This window comes from Macaca nemestrina, chromosome 3, assembly GCF_043159975.1.
Source record: "Macaca nemestrina isolate mMacNem1 chromosome 3, mMacNem.hap1, whole genome shotgun sequence".
NCBI lineage: Eukaryota > Metazoa > Chordata > Mammalia > Primates > Cercopithecidae > Macaca > Macaca nemestrina.
The window spans coordinates 75,199,928-75,215,062 of NC_092127.1; the positions used below are offsets into that span (position 1 = coordinate 75,199,928).

Sequence of the window (15,135 nt, forward strand, 5' to 3'; positions counted from 1 at the left end):
AAACATTATCCCTAATCTTCAATCTGAAACCAAAGAATTTTTACATTGTTTTATCAGATTTTTAAAAATTACCTTTGGAGTTGAACATTATGAGGTTAAAGACTGTTATATCCTTTGAACACACCAGGTTCTTGCACAGGATAAGGTCATAACGAATGTATGTGAACGGAGTGATTTGGACTCAAATTAAAATTTAATTTGGTTTAGATATTTTTAAAATAATTTTGAAAATTATTTTGAAGATTATTTTGAAAATAATCTCCAATAATAATCAAATAAACTCAAACATTTGAAATCAATTTTTTACTTTGTTCCTAGTTTGGCTATCTTTGTAACTCTGTAGTTTAGTCGTACATTTTTCCTAACTAAAAGATTTAGTTGAGCATAAAATCTTGTTAATAGCAATTTAACATTTATTTGGCATGTATGTGCTAAGAAATATACCTTATGTACATTACCCTCTAATATATATTCTTAGTACATCTATCTCTAAAAAATATATTTATCTCTCTATATATGTGTATATCTATATCTGTATCTCTTTTATATATTCTCCAAGTCTCATAACTCTAGAGTAATTATTATTATCCACATTTCACACTTGAAGAAATCAAGCTCAGAGAAGTAAGGTATCTTGACCAAGGTCCCATGTAAGTAATGAAGCTAGGATTCCAACTCCAACACTATGATTTTTCCATGACATTATTCAGATGGCTGACAGGATGGGTTTGTTATCCCTGCACAGCTTTCTTTAGAGCAGAAAACAATAAATATCTTTCATTATTAAAGTAAAGCAACAGCAGGCTAAGTAGATACAGTTATTCTAAAAACCAGAAACTCTTATTCAAAATTATTTCCCATACTGTTTTGGGAAGTTGCAAGAAGTTCTTGTTTTTTATTTGTTTCATGTATAAATTAATGATGTCAATATTACCTTTCAGAATTTCTAAGAATACTTAACCTATTAATCAAACTATGCTTTCTCTTATTGAGAGATGAAATGAAGAACTTAAATATTTGATAACTGTAGATGCCACAAGACATAATATAATTCCAGTTCTATTTTTGTTACTGTGTTTTGAAGTAATGCCTAGTTCCTATACAATATTTTGTTTAAATTTGACTGTGAAAAGTTTTTATAATATTTTCCACATATATTGTTGATCCTAACAACCTCTCAAATATTAACAATTAGATATTTAGGACTGTAAGATGTATATAATAGAGCAATGTATAAGAATTACTCCAAGAACTTGTTAAAACTGTATGCGTATGCCTCTGGTCCTACCCTAATATTTCAGAAGGGCTAGGGTGGCGGTATTGGTTCTGCATTTCCAATAAGCTCCCTGGTGAAGGTGAAGTTGCTGGTCTGGGAACCGTACTGAATAACACTGTGGTAGAGTTTTGATTTTTAATGCTCCATGGTGATTTATTGCCACCTTTGTCTCTTTTTTTTTTCTCCCCACCATTTATTTAACACTTGCTATATGCATATGACTACTTAATTTAAGTACTGTCTTAGAATCAAGTCAATTAACTTGTGTTTTTCCTCCTAAAGTCTGCAATTGAAAGCTTGTTTAAAGTCTCATAGAGTTGACTCTTGGAAGAAACATCCCTATTAATGTGTGTCTGTTCTCCCATAAAATAAGTGATATATTCTTATTTTAGGCTTAGTAATTGGTTCAAGATCAAAAAGCAACTGATAACTGAATAATGAGTTTCTGAGAACTGAATCATGGAAGTAAAGGTACTAGGAGATGTAAACCTTTTGGAGTATAGTTCTTTTTTATGTGCTCCTTTCCTACCACAGTGTGAACTTGAAGAAAACAAATGCTTATTTCAGTGTGTTGTTTAAATCAGGAAGCTATGAATTTTATCTGGTTTTCATCAGTTTCAGAGTATGTGCATATACCGTATATCATAATTTTCTAAAGCGTTATAGCTATCTTAGCTAGGGAATTCACTGTCATTATCTCTAAAAGAAAATTGGGTCAATTGGATCAATAGTCTGAGATTTGCTACAATTAAAATAATTCAGTGGTTCGTTTCCAAGAATAGAGCTTTTTAGATCCGTTTTCTTTTCCACTGTGTCTCTGAATGATTCCAGATGTCAAAATAATAAAACAAAAAACATAAGTAATTTAAAATAGTGTTTCAAGATCTATGTTAATACACTGGATTATGTCGTTTAATCCTCACCTCAAACCTATGATGTAGCTGAGCATGATTATTTCTTAATTACATAAAGGAAACTCCCAAGGTTAAATGTATACCTTTAGAAATTCTGAAAGGAAGAAAAACTACTCATCGACTAATTTGTAACCCTTGTGACACTCCATTACCAGCTAATGGTTCATTAAGTAATGGCCTTTGATTTAAGTGGTGTTGTTTTTATTTCCCTGAAATTCATCCATCATTCATTCATCCATTCATTCAACACTGAGAACCTACTCTTTGTCAGGTGCTGTTCTAGACACTCAGTGATTATGGTTTGGCTTTGTTCCTACCCAAATCTCATCTTGAATTGTAGTTCTCATAATCCCTAAATGTCCTGGGAGGGACCCCGCAGGAGGTAATTGAATCACGGTGGTGTTAACCCCATCCTGCTGTTCTCATGCTAGTGAGTGAGTTCTCACAAGATCTGACGGTTTTATAAAGGACTTTTCCCCCTTTTGCTTGGCACTTCTCCTTCCTGCCATCATGTGAAGAAGGACATGTTTGCTTCCCCTTTCCCCATGATTGTAAGTTTCCTGAGGCCTCCCCAGCCAGGTGGAACTGTGAGTCAATTAAACCTCTTTCCTTTATAAATTACCCAGTCTTAGACAGTCCTTTATAGCAACATGAGGATGGACTAATACACTGGGAACCATATAAGTTGACAAACCTATAAAAATCCCTGTTTTCATGTTGTTCATATTCTAGTGCAAGAAGACACAAATAAGAAAACTATATAGTATGCTAGAGGGTGACAGGCTCTAAGAAAGAAGATAAGGCAGGAAAGAGGATTGGGAGTCACAGAAATTGAGAGGAGAATATTACAAAGGTCACAGAAGGCCTTGATAAGAAGGGAGGCGAGGAAGGGGTCATTGTATGTAGCTTTTCCAGGCAGAAAGTAGAGTGAATGCATAAGTCTTACAACAGGAACCCCCTTGGTATGTTCAACTACCATTACAGGACAGCCCCACTAAGCTAGTTCAGAGACAGACCAGGAGAGAGTAAGGGGAAATGAGTTCAAAGCAGTTAAAGAACCCTGATCCTATAGTGTAATGTAGGCCCAGGCAGGGGCACTGACTTTCACTCGACTAAAGTGGGAGCCATTGGGAGGCTTGGAGCAGAAGGGGAACCTGATCTAACTTCGTTTTCAACAGAACTGCTTTAGTGGCTGTGTTGAGGATAGATCATGCAGGTTGGATGGAGAGCAGGTGGATCTGTTAAAGAGACCATAGCATAAACCTGTGTGACAGATAGTGGGATGGAGGGAAAGGTGATAGAAAGTGATGGATCCTGAGTATATTCTGCAGATAGAGCAGACAAGATTTTTTGATGAACTACAAATGCAACAGGAAGAAAAGGAGGAGTCAAGGACAAATTCAAGTTTATTCATTCAACTATTAGCAAAAGAAAAAAAAAAAGGTGTTTGCTCAAGCAGGCATGTATCACAAGTTACAGGAATCTCTTTGAGAATTACATTTCACATTTCAAAGCCTAACAATAAGTAATAGTCTTTGTTTCTCCCTTCTCTTTCTGACTCCCTTAGGTTTTATATTTTGAAGGATTGCAGTTATAGATTTTTTTTTTTTCATTTATCATAGTAAGTGGTATCAGACGGTCTGCATCTGAGTTCTGGCTCAGCCACTTACTAACATTTCAAAAGAAAGAAAAAGCAGCACAGGTGAATGTGGGGGAAGGGTGCTGCATTAGGGCAAGCATGCTTGTCTGGCCTTACCTCTGTCCCAGAGTAGAATGAACTGGGTGAATTCACCATTCTCCCTTACTTCATTACTTTGGACTTGTAGCCAAAACTCTGCACATTATTAGTGCATCCATATGGTCAGATGGTTGGTGATAAAAAGAAATCAACACAAAGAGCCAATGTATGAACTCAACTTCCCTCTCTATTTTCATCAAAATGAAAATGTTCCTACTCCAGACTATTGATTGCATCAAATATCAAGTGTTTACACACACACACACACACAGAGAAAGAGAGAGAGAGAGAGAAACACAGCCACACATACATGTTTTTCCCTTTCTCTTGGATTAATGTCAAGACAAAAGAGTCTGAGCAGCAGTTGGTGGTCCTGCACTTACATTTTTAGAATTATAATTTTTAAGGATTTACATCTGGCAAGATTTTTGTTAAAATTTAAAGTCCACCTATTTTGCTTCTTATTTTAAACTGGCTAAAAATAGGTCATTTACTTTAATTTATAGAACATAGTCATTTATTACAACTTTTCCACATTGGTGATCTCTTCTTTTTGTTCTCCAAAAGCAAAGTACTCACTAAACAGTTTATGGGCCAGCCTGAATAAGTTGTATTACTGCTGGCTTTTGCTGCAGTTTTCTGGGCCAAAGAGTTAACAGCTGTGCAGACACTGAGAAAGATTTCATTGAGAGGAATGTTTGTTTTAATGCATTCACCTTAGTTACCACACATAGTATTGAAATCAAAACGTCCAACCTCCATCTGATGTAACATGTTAGCCCAAACATCCCCTTTCTTAGATTTTAAGAACAAGCACTACAGAACATATCCTGCAAAAGAACATTTGTGCTTGTTTATTTTTTAAAGAATGCAGAGTCTAGTAATCTTTTACAAGTTCAAATCCCTCCTCTAAGTCCCTTTATTTTAAATCTTAAAGTGTAAAACTTTAGGCAAGCCAGGTTGTGTTATCGGGTAAGTGCTATTTCACTTCCCACCTGCTGGATGTCTCCTCCAGGTGTGATCAGAGTGTGCATGTCACATCTCCATGGTGTCTGCTCAGGATCTGCACTGTAGTCTGTCTCTCCCGTTTCTTATTTTTCACCTAGAGGAGCTGCCCATTTCACATTACCTGTGTTTGCCCTAGGTAAATTGGTGTATTTCCTTGTTGGACTTGCAACTTATTCTATAATTTTTCAGACATTTTTCACTGTGGCACTATTCAGTCAAATGAATTTCTTGATGGAAAAGAAGCCCAGCATATAAAACAAAAGAAAGTAGAGCTGCTAGTGCAGGTTCCAGCCTCAACCCCTTCGTTCTAAGGCAGGCTTGGGACACTTCTGCCAATCTCCAGGGCTCCTGGGTCATTGTTTGAAATACACTGGTCTATTCAATCTACTCTGAGGGAATTTTCTTAACATATCAAGAAAATAAGTTACTGACGTAATGTTACAAATAAGCAATATGTTAATAAGGCAATCATTCTCAAGAAGTACCAACATCAAGTTATAAAATGTAAAAATAATGACTCAGCAGCAGCAACAACAAAAAGCTACAGATCTATTAAACACATCTTTTATAAGAAAATTATTTGATTCTTTCTTTTCTACAAACTGTGGCTGTCATTCTGATGAATACACCAGAATCAATTATAGCTACTAAAGTTGAGGCAGTTCACTAATAATCCTGCGGCATTATAACACTACCATGTAGGTGAGCATGAAATACTTTAACATCCAAACCACGATACTGGAGGTACACAGAAAATAATTATAAAACAGCAATGTTTGTAAAGTAGAGAAGCTTTTCCAGATCATCTTGAACTCTCAAAATTTTCACTTGTCATCAAATTCAATAGACCCGTAGTGAGAAAAGCATATAAGGAAACTATTGTTCAATAACTAAGTTGTAGTTAGGCATACCAGAACAGGTGTAGGGAACCACACATAGAATTTATTCTCCATCAATGTGTATTTTGTAAAACACCCACTACAACTCATTGTCAATGCCTCATTTTCTTATCATTTTATCATTGCCTAATTGTTATTTTATCAATGTCTCATTATTATTTCTCTAACTCTAAAACAGGGAAACCAGTAGGAAGCTGTCTGGATGAGAAACAAAATACTTAAAAAAAAAAACATAATGATAACACTAAGAATGGAAAGAGAACAATAATTCAAGAGGGAAGCAATGATAGAAGGTACATTACTTAATGCCCCAATGAACATAGGCTTGAAGACAAGAGAAACTAGAAGACTTTCAGGAAAAAAAAAAAAAAATCTATTTGGGTGGCCGATAGATCACAGTAAAATTAACTAAAATACGAGGTGGGTAATATTCTAACTTCTAGCTGTGCCATTTGGTTCCATACTTTCATTCCATTTTTCAGAAACCAAATTCCATTTGATAATATGCAACTATGTAAACACATTCTGATGAAACAGTTAATCTCATGTTGATTATAGTTGCCAAATGTTCAAGAAAAAAAACATGTTTAATATACATAAAGTAAAACATACTGACTGTCTATGAAATTTGTATTTTAGTGCTACACATGATCATTGCAATCTCTGTAAATAAAAAATGATAGAACAGAGGTTATCCTAATCAATGTTACAAATTCAGAAAAGATAAGACATGAAAACAGGGAAGTTCTGGTTCTCTCTTACCCAGTCTCTCATAACAGTTAAAAATTCTTTCTTGAGGCTGTGAAATTGTTCACAGGTTTATATATGTCCCTAAAGTTCAAACAGTGAAGTGTCTCCAGAGCTTTATTACTCTGACTCATGTTTGGCCAGATGACTCATTATTAGGGAATTGGTTTACTAAGTCAGCTCTAGTGTGTGCATTTGAAACATTAAACAGAAAATTTTTGAAAGGAAATGTCATGCATATTTAGAGGCAGAGCTGTTAACGGGACAGAACACTGAACTGAGGGCAAACAGAAATTATCCCCCCCACAGTATGCTGTTGGCTTTTGAGGTTTATGTTCTGTGTGAGCCATTCAGAAAAATGTCTACCGCAACATGAAACAGATTACTTAATTTCACATTTGCCTGAAAAGAAATGTTCTCTTCAGACAGCTCTAGTTATTATTTAAATTTTATCATGCTTTTAAATTGCTATTTTAAGAAGAAAGTCATCATTTCTATCTTACCACCCCCATCCCGCTCCTAAAACACAAATGGTTTGATTCTGGAGAGCTTATTAGAAGGATTGGTAGAGTAGAAATGGCAAGAGTGGGTGTAGCCTGTGTGCGGGGTTTAACCTTGCAACAAAGGAGAGAGAAATGTTGTGGCAATTTAAAAACTGGCAGGTTCAAAGAGAGGATATTTTCAAGATAGAGAGAGACATATGCTTGAAGGTAAAGGCTGAGGATAAAATGTAGGGAAATTAGTGGAAAGTAGAAGATTAAAGAAATAGGAGAGGTAAATTTATACCACAATCACTCTCTTCTCAGCCTATTTGAAATTTTATATTGAAATATTGAAATATTGAAATTTTATTTCTCTTCAAAGAGGTACATCAATGATACATCCTTCTCCCAACCTTCCATGCCTTAAGCTCTGTTATATATCTATTTGTATATATGTATCAGCTAAAGTCAAAATATGCAGGTTAATATCCATAGAGAATAATTTCAGAGAAATAACCAATCTATGATGTAGGAAAAATAACCAATCTATGATGTAGGAACCTGATCTTTATCAAAGTTAGGGGTTCAAAGGCCTTTGGTTATCATAGTTGTCTAGTTTGGAGAACATCGTGCAAATAGAAAAATAATTAACAGATTCTTTCATTTTTCTACAAATAGGTGAACACTAGACATCATGCTGTCTTTAGTCATAATATTGATAATGTCTTTTGTGCTGTTGGTAACGCACTTAAATTTTTTAACATTAATTTTGTTTCTATACCTCTGTCCTTAATTCAGCTGAATTTTCATTGTACACTTTATGTACAGCAACATTTAATAAGGAGGCTCTTTTTTTCATCTCCTTTTTGCCAGACTGCCTAATTCAGTTCATGTTGCATCAGGCAGGAGAACTGGTGTTCAGCTTGCTTTTCCGTGGTTTGTTTGGAAGGAGAGAGTAAGAGGAAATAGAGGCTCCAGGCAGTGGCAACAGCTGGAAGGCTTCTCTAATTAGATTCCAAGCAAACTTGGGCTGCATTTATAACTTTCCATATGCTGGCTTACAGTTTCTTTTAAAAAGCCTCCCAAAACAACATGCAAATTTAAAAAGATTTGCTGCACTTGTATATGTCACTCAATATGAAGTTGTTTTTCTTGAGCACCTTAGCATAGAACTCAGACTAGTAATCACTGAGTCCTAACTTTGAAGATGTTATCCAGACAAGATGGTCTCAGACGGTCTGTGTGCTTGACTGATTTTTTGTTTGTTGATGAAAATTTTTAGACTGCCATTACATCATAACAATTAAGAGACGTTTTTAAGTCTTGTAGATGAAATTCTGTCTCACTTTTAAGTTTGTTCCCACATAAGCAATTTGGAGTCTTTTTTGCAAGTTAATGTTACTTTTTTTTAAAGAAGCACAAAGGAAGCAAATCGTTGTGTTCAATACACAAATCAGTCACCGTGAACTTTGAAAATAAATGTTGTACATTTGTAATTTTGGTTTTTGTGCTCAACAGTAGAGAGAGAGCTCAGAGTTGATGGGTTTTGTTTTTTAATGTTCTATCCTGGAAAGTTTGATTGAAGATTTTCCCACTCAATGTAACAAAAGACCATATTTGTTGCAGAAAAATGACTTTAAAGACTCACTTCCATTTTTAAGTAAACAATTCTCTACTTATTTTTATATTTTTTTCCAATACAATGTATTGCTTATTAATTTTGCAAGCATAGTTTATCTTTCTATTTTTTCTCAGGAGAGGTCTCTGAAATTAACTTTTTTAAAAGAAGAAGAAATCCCTAATATTTAAGGATGCTAATAGAGATATTTAAATAAAATGGTGGAAATACTTTTTGGAGAGCTAAAACTAAAAGAACTGTACCCATCCTAAGACGTCGGACATCATATTGAAGCCTTCCTTCCTATTAGCTTACTATATGATGAATCTGCCTCAAGGCCTTCCTCCCCAAACCTATCCTTGCTTGAAAACATTTTATATTATGAACTGCCTGCAATTATTAATGGCATTGATTATTCTAAAGTAAAATACACCCTCTAATTTAGGACCTATAATTCTATAGGCCCAGCTTGCTGCTACAATTGCAACTGCCTGTAAAATGCTGCATTGTCACCAGTCTCTTCCCACATTAAGCCGCTGGAATTGTCTTTCTAAATTGCACATTCCATGGTGCTACTGCCTGCCTGAAAAGCATAAGGCTATTAGCACCCTGGAGCCTGTAAAGTCACTACACTTCGTTGTGTCATCAAAGACCCCTCACAAACCGGCCCCTGCAGTCTTTCAGACTCGTTTCTCACCACTCCTTCAAGTACCCAGTGATCTACTTGCACTGATCATGTCACCATTTCATGAACTTCATCTCTTTCTCATACTTTCATGCCATTGCATGAGCTGCTCCTTTCCAAATGCATTTTGCCCATTTCTCATCCTGTGAAGATACAATTTATCCTTCAGAACTCAAATCTAATTTTACTTCCCTTGCTTATTCCTGCAGACAAGTTTCTCCTTCTTAATTCAAACATTTTATTCATTGCTTTCTTCTCCATTGCACTGTGAGCTCTTCAAAAGGATAGGCTTTGTCTTATAAAATTTAAATTTCCCCAAGTATTTGGCATTATATGATATATAGTAAATGGCCAGTAAAGATTTATTAAGTGACTGTGTGGTCCCACTGATTTCTAGTTTATTTAAAACATTTCTTCCCATTTTTGTTTTTAATGTCTTAGAACCCCTTCTTCTATTCTTCCTGTTAAGTGATTAACAATTTACTCTTTATGTTCTAGGGGAATATATTCAATATTCCCTATAAGGAGAAGTGGCTCTTTATCCTTATGGATTTAAATCCTAATCTATTTTATTCTAAGCACATGTTTCATAAAGTAGGCTTTATCTAGCTTGCTTTCCAAATCACTACAAACTCTCTGAAACCAGCCTGGGCAACATGACAAAACCCTGTCTCTACAAAAACTAGCCAGGCATGGTGGTGCATGTCTTTAGTCCCAGCTACTCAGGAGGCTGAGATGGAAGGATCACTTGAGCCAAGGAGGTTGAGGTTCACAAATGAACCAAATAACAGTTTTTAAATAGATTTCAATAATGTTTTCCAATGTTCAGTTTCCATATTACAAATAACTCAGAACTATGATCTTATAAAATATTAGCTACTGTGGCTGGAAGATACTGAAGGGCAACATTTTCTAAAAATTACATTAAAAGGTATAATCATAACATTATTGTTGTTAAAACATTTTCAGAGAGGCACCACAAGGTAGCAGAAGCTCTGGATTTGGAATCAAAAAACTTCATTTTAGAGTTGAAATTTATGGTTTAAAACACTGTTTTATGCTGTATGCTCTTAACTAGATCACTTTACCTCCCTAAGCCTCGGTTTCCTGAGCTATAAATGAGGATTATAACAGTTATGAAGGTTAAACAAAGCAACATGTAGACCGGAAAGCACTCTACAGATGTTAGTAATTATTATTTGCATGGTATTTATTGAGTTCTACCCATATGGATTTGGTGCTTGGAAAAACCTGTCCGACAGCATCCTAATAGTAGTTGCTTTTATAATAAAAACTATGGCACAGCCCCTGCAGATGGCATGGAACCTGGGCTTGAGTATTGCCACTGATTCTTTTTTTTTTCCTAAATATCCTGATTATACAGTCATTTGGATTACCATGAGTCCATGTAAATTTATGACCTAAAAGAAGCTGGCAAACAGGGTTAATATTTAAATAATAACCAATCTGTCCATTCATTTTGATATATTTTATTTAGAATTTGGGGTGAGGAGAAGGTAAGTGTATCTGCAATAACTGCTAATGGACTTCCTCAATCTAGATTTATAGCAGTGCCATTGGATCTATGGAAACTCTGAGAAGTGACTTTACTTTACTCCTGACAGTGTCTCTGGTTTTCAGTTTTTGTTCTACCCTTTCATTATCTTCTGCTGATGTTAAAAGTGCCTTGATCTTCCTTTTCTCAGATTTCTCCAATAATTATTTTCATCCATCTGGCATAGGCTTAGAAACAGATGCTGTATGCTCACATATGCTCAAAAAAAAAAAAAAAAAAAAAAAAAAAAAAAAAAGAAAAGAAAAGAAAAGTCAAGAAATTGAGAGGGAGAACAAAGAACATACTTCTGTTTACGGCAGGGACAGAAGGAACCAAAATAAGACAAGAGAGATAAGTGCAAAGAAAACAGCAAAGGGAAAGATATGACTATATTAGAAAAAATAAATATCATCTCTAAGAGCTTCCAGACATCTGGCTCAGACTATAGGTTTAGAATGCCCATGGACATTTTAGAAACAGCCTAACTTCTATAAGTTTCCATTTTCAGCAAGTAGGACGTTGTTCAGTTAATGCCCAGTGTGAGCTGGGCTCATCTATCCTGCTGCTATGAGATAAATTATCACCAATTGGCTACTTGTGCATCAAAACATGCCATAATAACTATGTACATCTTTGGGACAATTTGTGCAGCCCAAGTTAAGGGAGATAGATGTGAACTTTCAAAGGACACTTCTATGTTTAACCTTAAATAAAATTAGAATGAAATTTCAAGTTTTTTAAATACAGGGCTTTCCAAGTATTTGGATTGAGGCAGAATTTAAAACAAACATCCCATTTATTTTTTCAAGTATTTAAAATCTGTATTTTCAGAAAAGGTGAAAACTCAAACAAATAATATGAATTATGGGTCTCTAGTCTATAAACCTGAAGTTGTTTTCTATTTCATATTCCTCACAAATTACGTTTTTTCGACCAGAGAAATCTGCTAAGAAAACATTATCTATTAAGTTCAAGGAAGAATTTTTATACAAATTTTATTTGTATATGTTCTGGAGGAAGAAGACAAACAGGAGGGAGATCATTGTTAATAGGTTTAAACACACTGAAATATGTAATGGCTATATTCAAACATGTGGTGAGATGTTGGTGACTTGAGGAAACCACAGGAAGTCCCATCGGAAGACCTAACATGGATTTGGATGGTAATATATTATTTTAATTACCTCTGTCTTGAGAAAAGCATTAGAAACCCCGAACAGGAAAACGATAAAGAACCATGCTTATTAGTATAGTACTCTAGCTTGTTTTAGAATGCTTCCAGTATGTTTAGAAATACTGCCTTTTGAAACTCAGATTTCTTGAGACAATTTTTTTCAAACATCTGTATACATCTTTGAAATCAGGGACCTTATTGCCTGAGCTATCTTGTGAATCATTTTTTGAACTTTCTCTTTACTTCCATTAAGTTATTTAAGGTTCAGTGCTTTTAAAATCCTTTTATTATGCTGCTACTAATCATTTTATCCCCGAATTCATTGACCTGTTCATCTAATATTTGGCTTTACAGATACTAAAACTGAAAATTATTTTACCCCCTATAAACATTTGCTCCCTTAACTACTTAATATGCATTTTTACCAGATAGACCTGGTGCCATGTTTATGTGGCCAATATTTGGGCCAAGAGGTGCAGATCCTATTGGAAATTCAAATTGTCACTGAGAATTTTCACTGTACTAAGTTTGTATTCATTACATATAACTTCTAAAAAGCCATACATTATGTTTATGAAGTTTTCATTTGCCTTGACTTGAAAGAAAATAAAATGTATTAATAGGATATATTTTGTTTGCATGATCCTAAAAAAGCAGAATGAACTTCAAATCTGTGAAGGACTGATGAAATTTAATTACAGAAAATAGAAGCCTATGATAAGTGAGAAGATGTGTCCACTCTCCACAAATTCTAAGAGAGAAGGCCTTAGAGTTGAGGAGAAAATTGATTCAAGCTTTTATAGAGCTCTCTTCCCAGAGTTCTAATTATTGAATCAGAATACGGTATTGTCCAGCCTTTCAGCATAGTGAGTACATGCCTTGCAGCTCAACTAATCTCTGTTGAGATCCCAGTTCTGCCACTTAAATTTCTTAAATCCTGTTCTTCAGTTTTCTTTTTGTGAAATGGGGAAAATATTACTTTCCAAAGCTTATTCCAAGAATGGGACATAATATTGGTTCATTGCTAGACATACAGTAGACAGTCAATAAATTGTAATGATTGTTGCTGAACTGATGCAATTTTGATCTTAGCTTTGACTACAGATTTCAACCATGACACCAAGACTCCTGCTTCAAGGTCATTTTCTGGCATTGATATCAAACTTCCAAAAAACGTTGTCATTGATGTGTCTTCCAACTGAGTGCTGACTGGCTGATCTGTCTTGATTGCATTCCAGTTCTATCTCTGTCCTTATGTGAACCATATCTAAAGCGGAATTTCGGGGTAAACCTGAGAGAGTAGCCTCTTCTACAGAGGTCTAGCCTTCTCCAGCCTATCCTTCTCTTGGTCCTCCTAACCAGGGGTTGACCATTCCTGTACCTAGTTTTCAGCCCTCTATTTCCCTCTAGTGACTGCTTTCAGCATTACCTCACCCAGGGAGGGTGTATGGAAGTGCTTGGTTTCATGGGTTAACAGACTGTAAGAACAGTTAGCTAAGTTGAGAACCCAGAGTGCATTACATTATATGCCATATTTTAAATATTGTTATGTGTATGAAAATATTTTAAAGCATGCATTGAAGACATCAGAATACTGAAAACATGTAGTATCTCAATGTCAAAAAAGAGAGAAGTCTGGATTTTAGAAATAAAACTAATTAATAGGTTGATTATGGTTCCCTGATTTTAAAAAATCAAGTTGGCTGGGAAGTTGATTTTTATTCAGTAAGTTACTACAGGAATTGGTGATTATTAGAAGTGGCCTTAAATTGTTTGAAAATAATTCATGCCCAAAATATATCACTTAAATTTCTTGCAGTGGTGCATGCCTATGTCCCAGCTACTCGAGAGGCTGAGACGAGAGGATTGCTTGAGGCCAGGAGTTAAGGCTGCCATACACTCTGAATGCACCTGTGAATGGTCACTGCACTCCAGCTTGGGCAATATAGTGAGACCCTATCTCTTAAAAAATGAAAAAGAAAAGTGATTTTCTTCCAGCATGCAAAATCTGGGGAGGTTATACATATACTATATCTCAGTTTCAACAAGGCTTGTAGAAAAGACAATCCTTTTAATCAGAAAAAAATTAACTGAATGGTAAGTAAAATGTTGAACGTGCCATTCAAAGTGAATTGAGTAACAAATCAAAGTTAACCTAAGGTCAGTTATTCAATAACAATTGATAAGGCTTTGTTCTAAGTTATTTCTGTCTCCTCAAACTCTTGAACACATGATTCAGATGACGACACATTATTCACCAAAATTAACAGGAGGGATAGCTAACATATTGAAGGACAAAATTAAATATCTTCTAGATCTTTAAAGAGCAGGAACAATGAGAGAAAGCATCAAGAAACAAAACATTCTGTCTGTAGATTCATAAAGTAAACTCCTCTTCTACAAGACAGAGGACAACTGGCTTAAGAATAGTGAATATGGAAAAAAAAATAACTTGGGGTTTTAGCTGCCTACAAGTTCACCGTGTGCCAACAGTATGATGTGCTGCCAAATAAGCTCGTGTGAGTCTTAATAAAGTGTTGACTTCAAATCAAGAAAGGGAGTAGTCCCATTGAACTTTACACTGTCCAGACCACATCTGAAGGATTATGTTCAATTCAAAGTGCCAGATTGTAAGAGGGACACTGACACACTGAAGTGTGTGCCAAGGAGATCTGGCAACCAGAGAGCATGAGGATTGGCTGAAATAACTGAGACGACTCGGAAACGTGGTAACTGTCTTCACATATTTGAAGAACATTAACATAGAAGAGATTCCAGATTTATTAAGATTCCAGACAAGAAGAACCTGAATTAATCCAAATGAGAACCTTCTATTAGTAAACGCTTCAGAAATAAAATGAGCTGTCTGGTGATATACTGAACTTCCCCCTACTGGAAGCATTTTTGACAGCTATAGTACTAAGTAACAAGCATGGGCCTTTATAGCTGTACTACTCTGGGTTTCTAATGCCTTCTCGTAAATCTTTATCTTTTATGATTCTGGTTTCTTTTTCTCTTTTATATTTGTTTCTTCAAGCA

General features: G+C 35.2%; 1 protein-coding gene across 2 annotated transcripts in view; it reads left to right on the forward strand.

Annotated features, from left to right (window-relative positions):
- LOC105486220 (arylsulfatase family member J) overlaps positions 1-15,135 on the forward strand; it is an 87,819-nt gene that overhangs the window by 13,483 nt on the left and 59,201 nt on the right. The window lies entirely within an intron of this gene.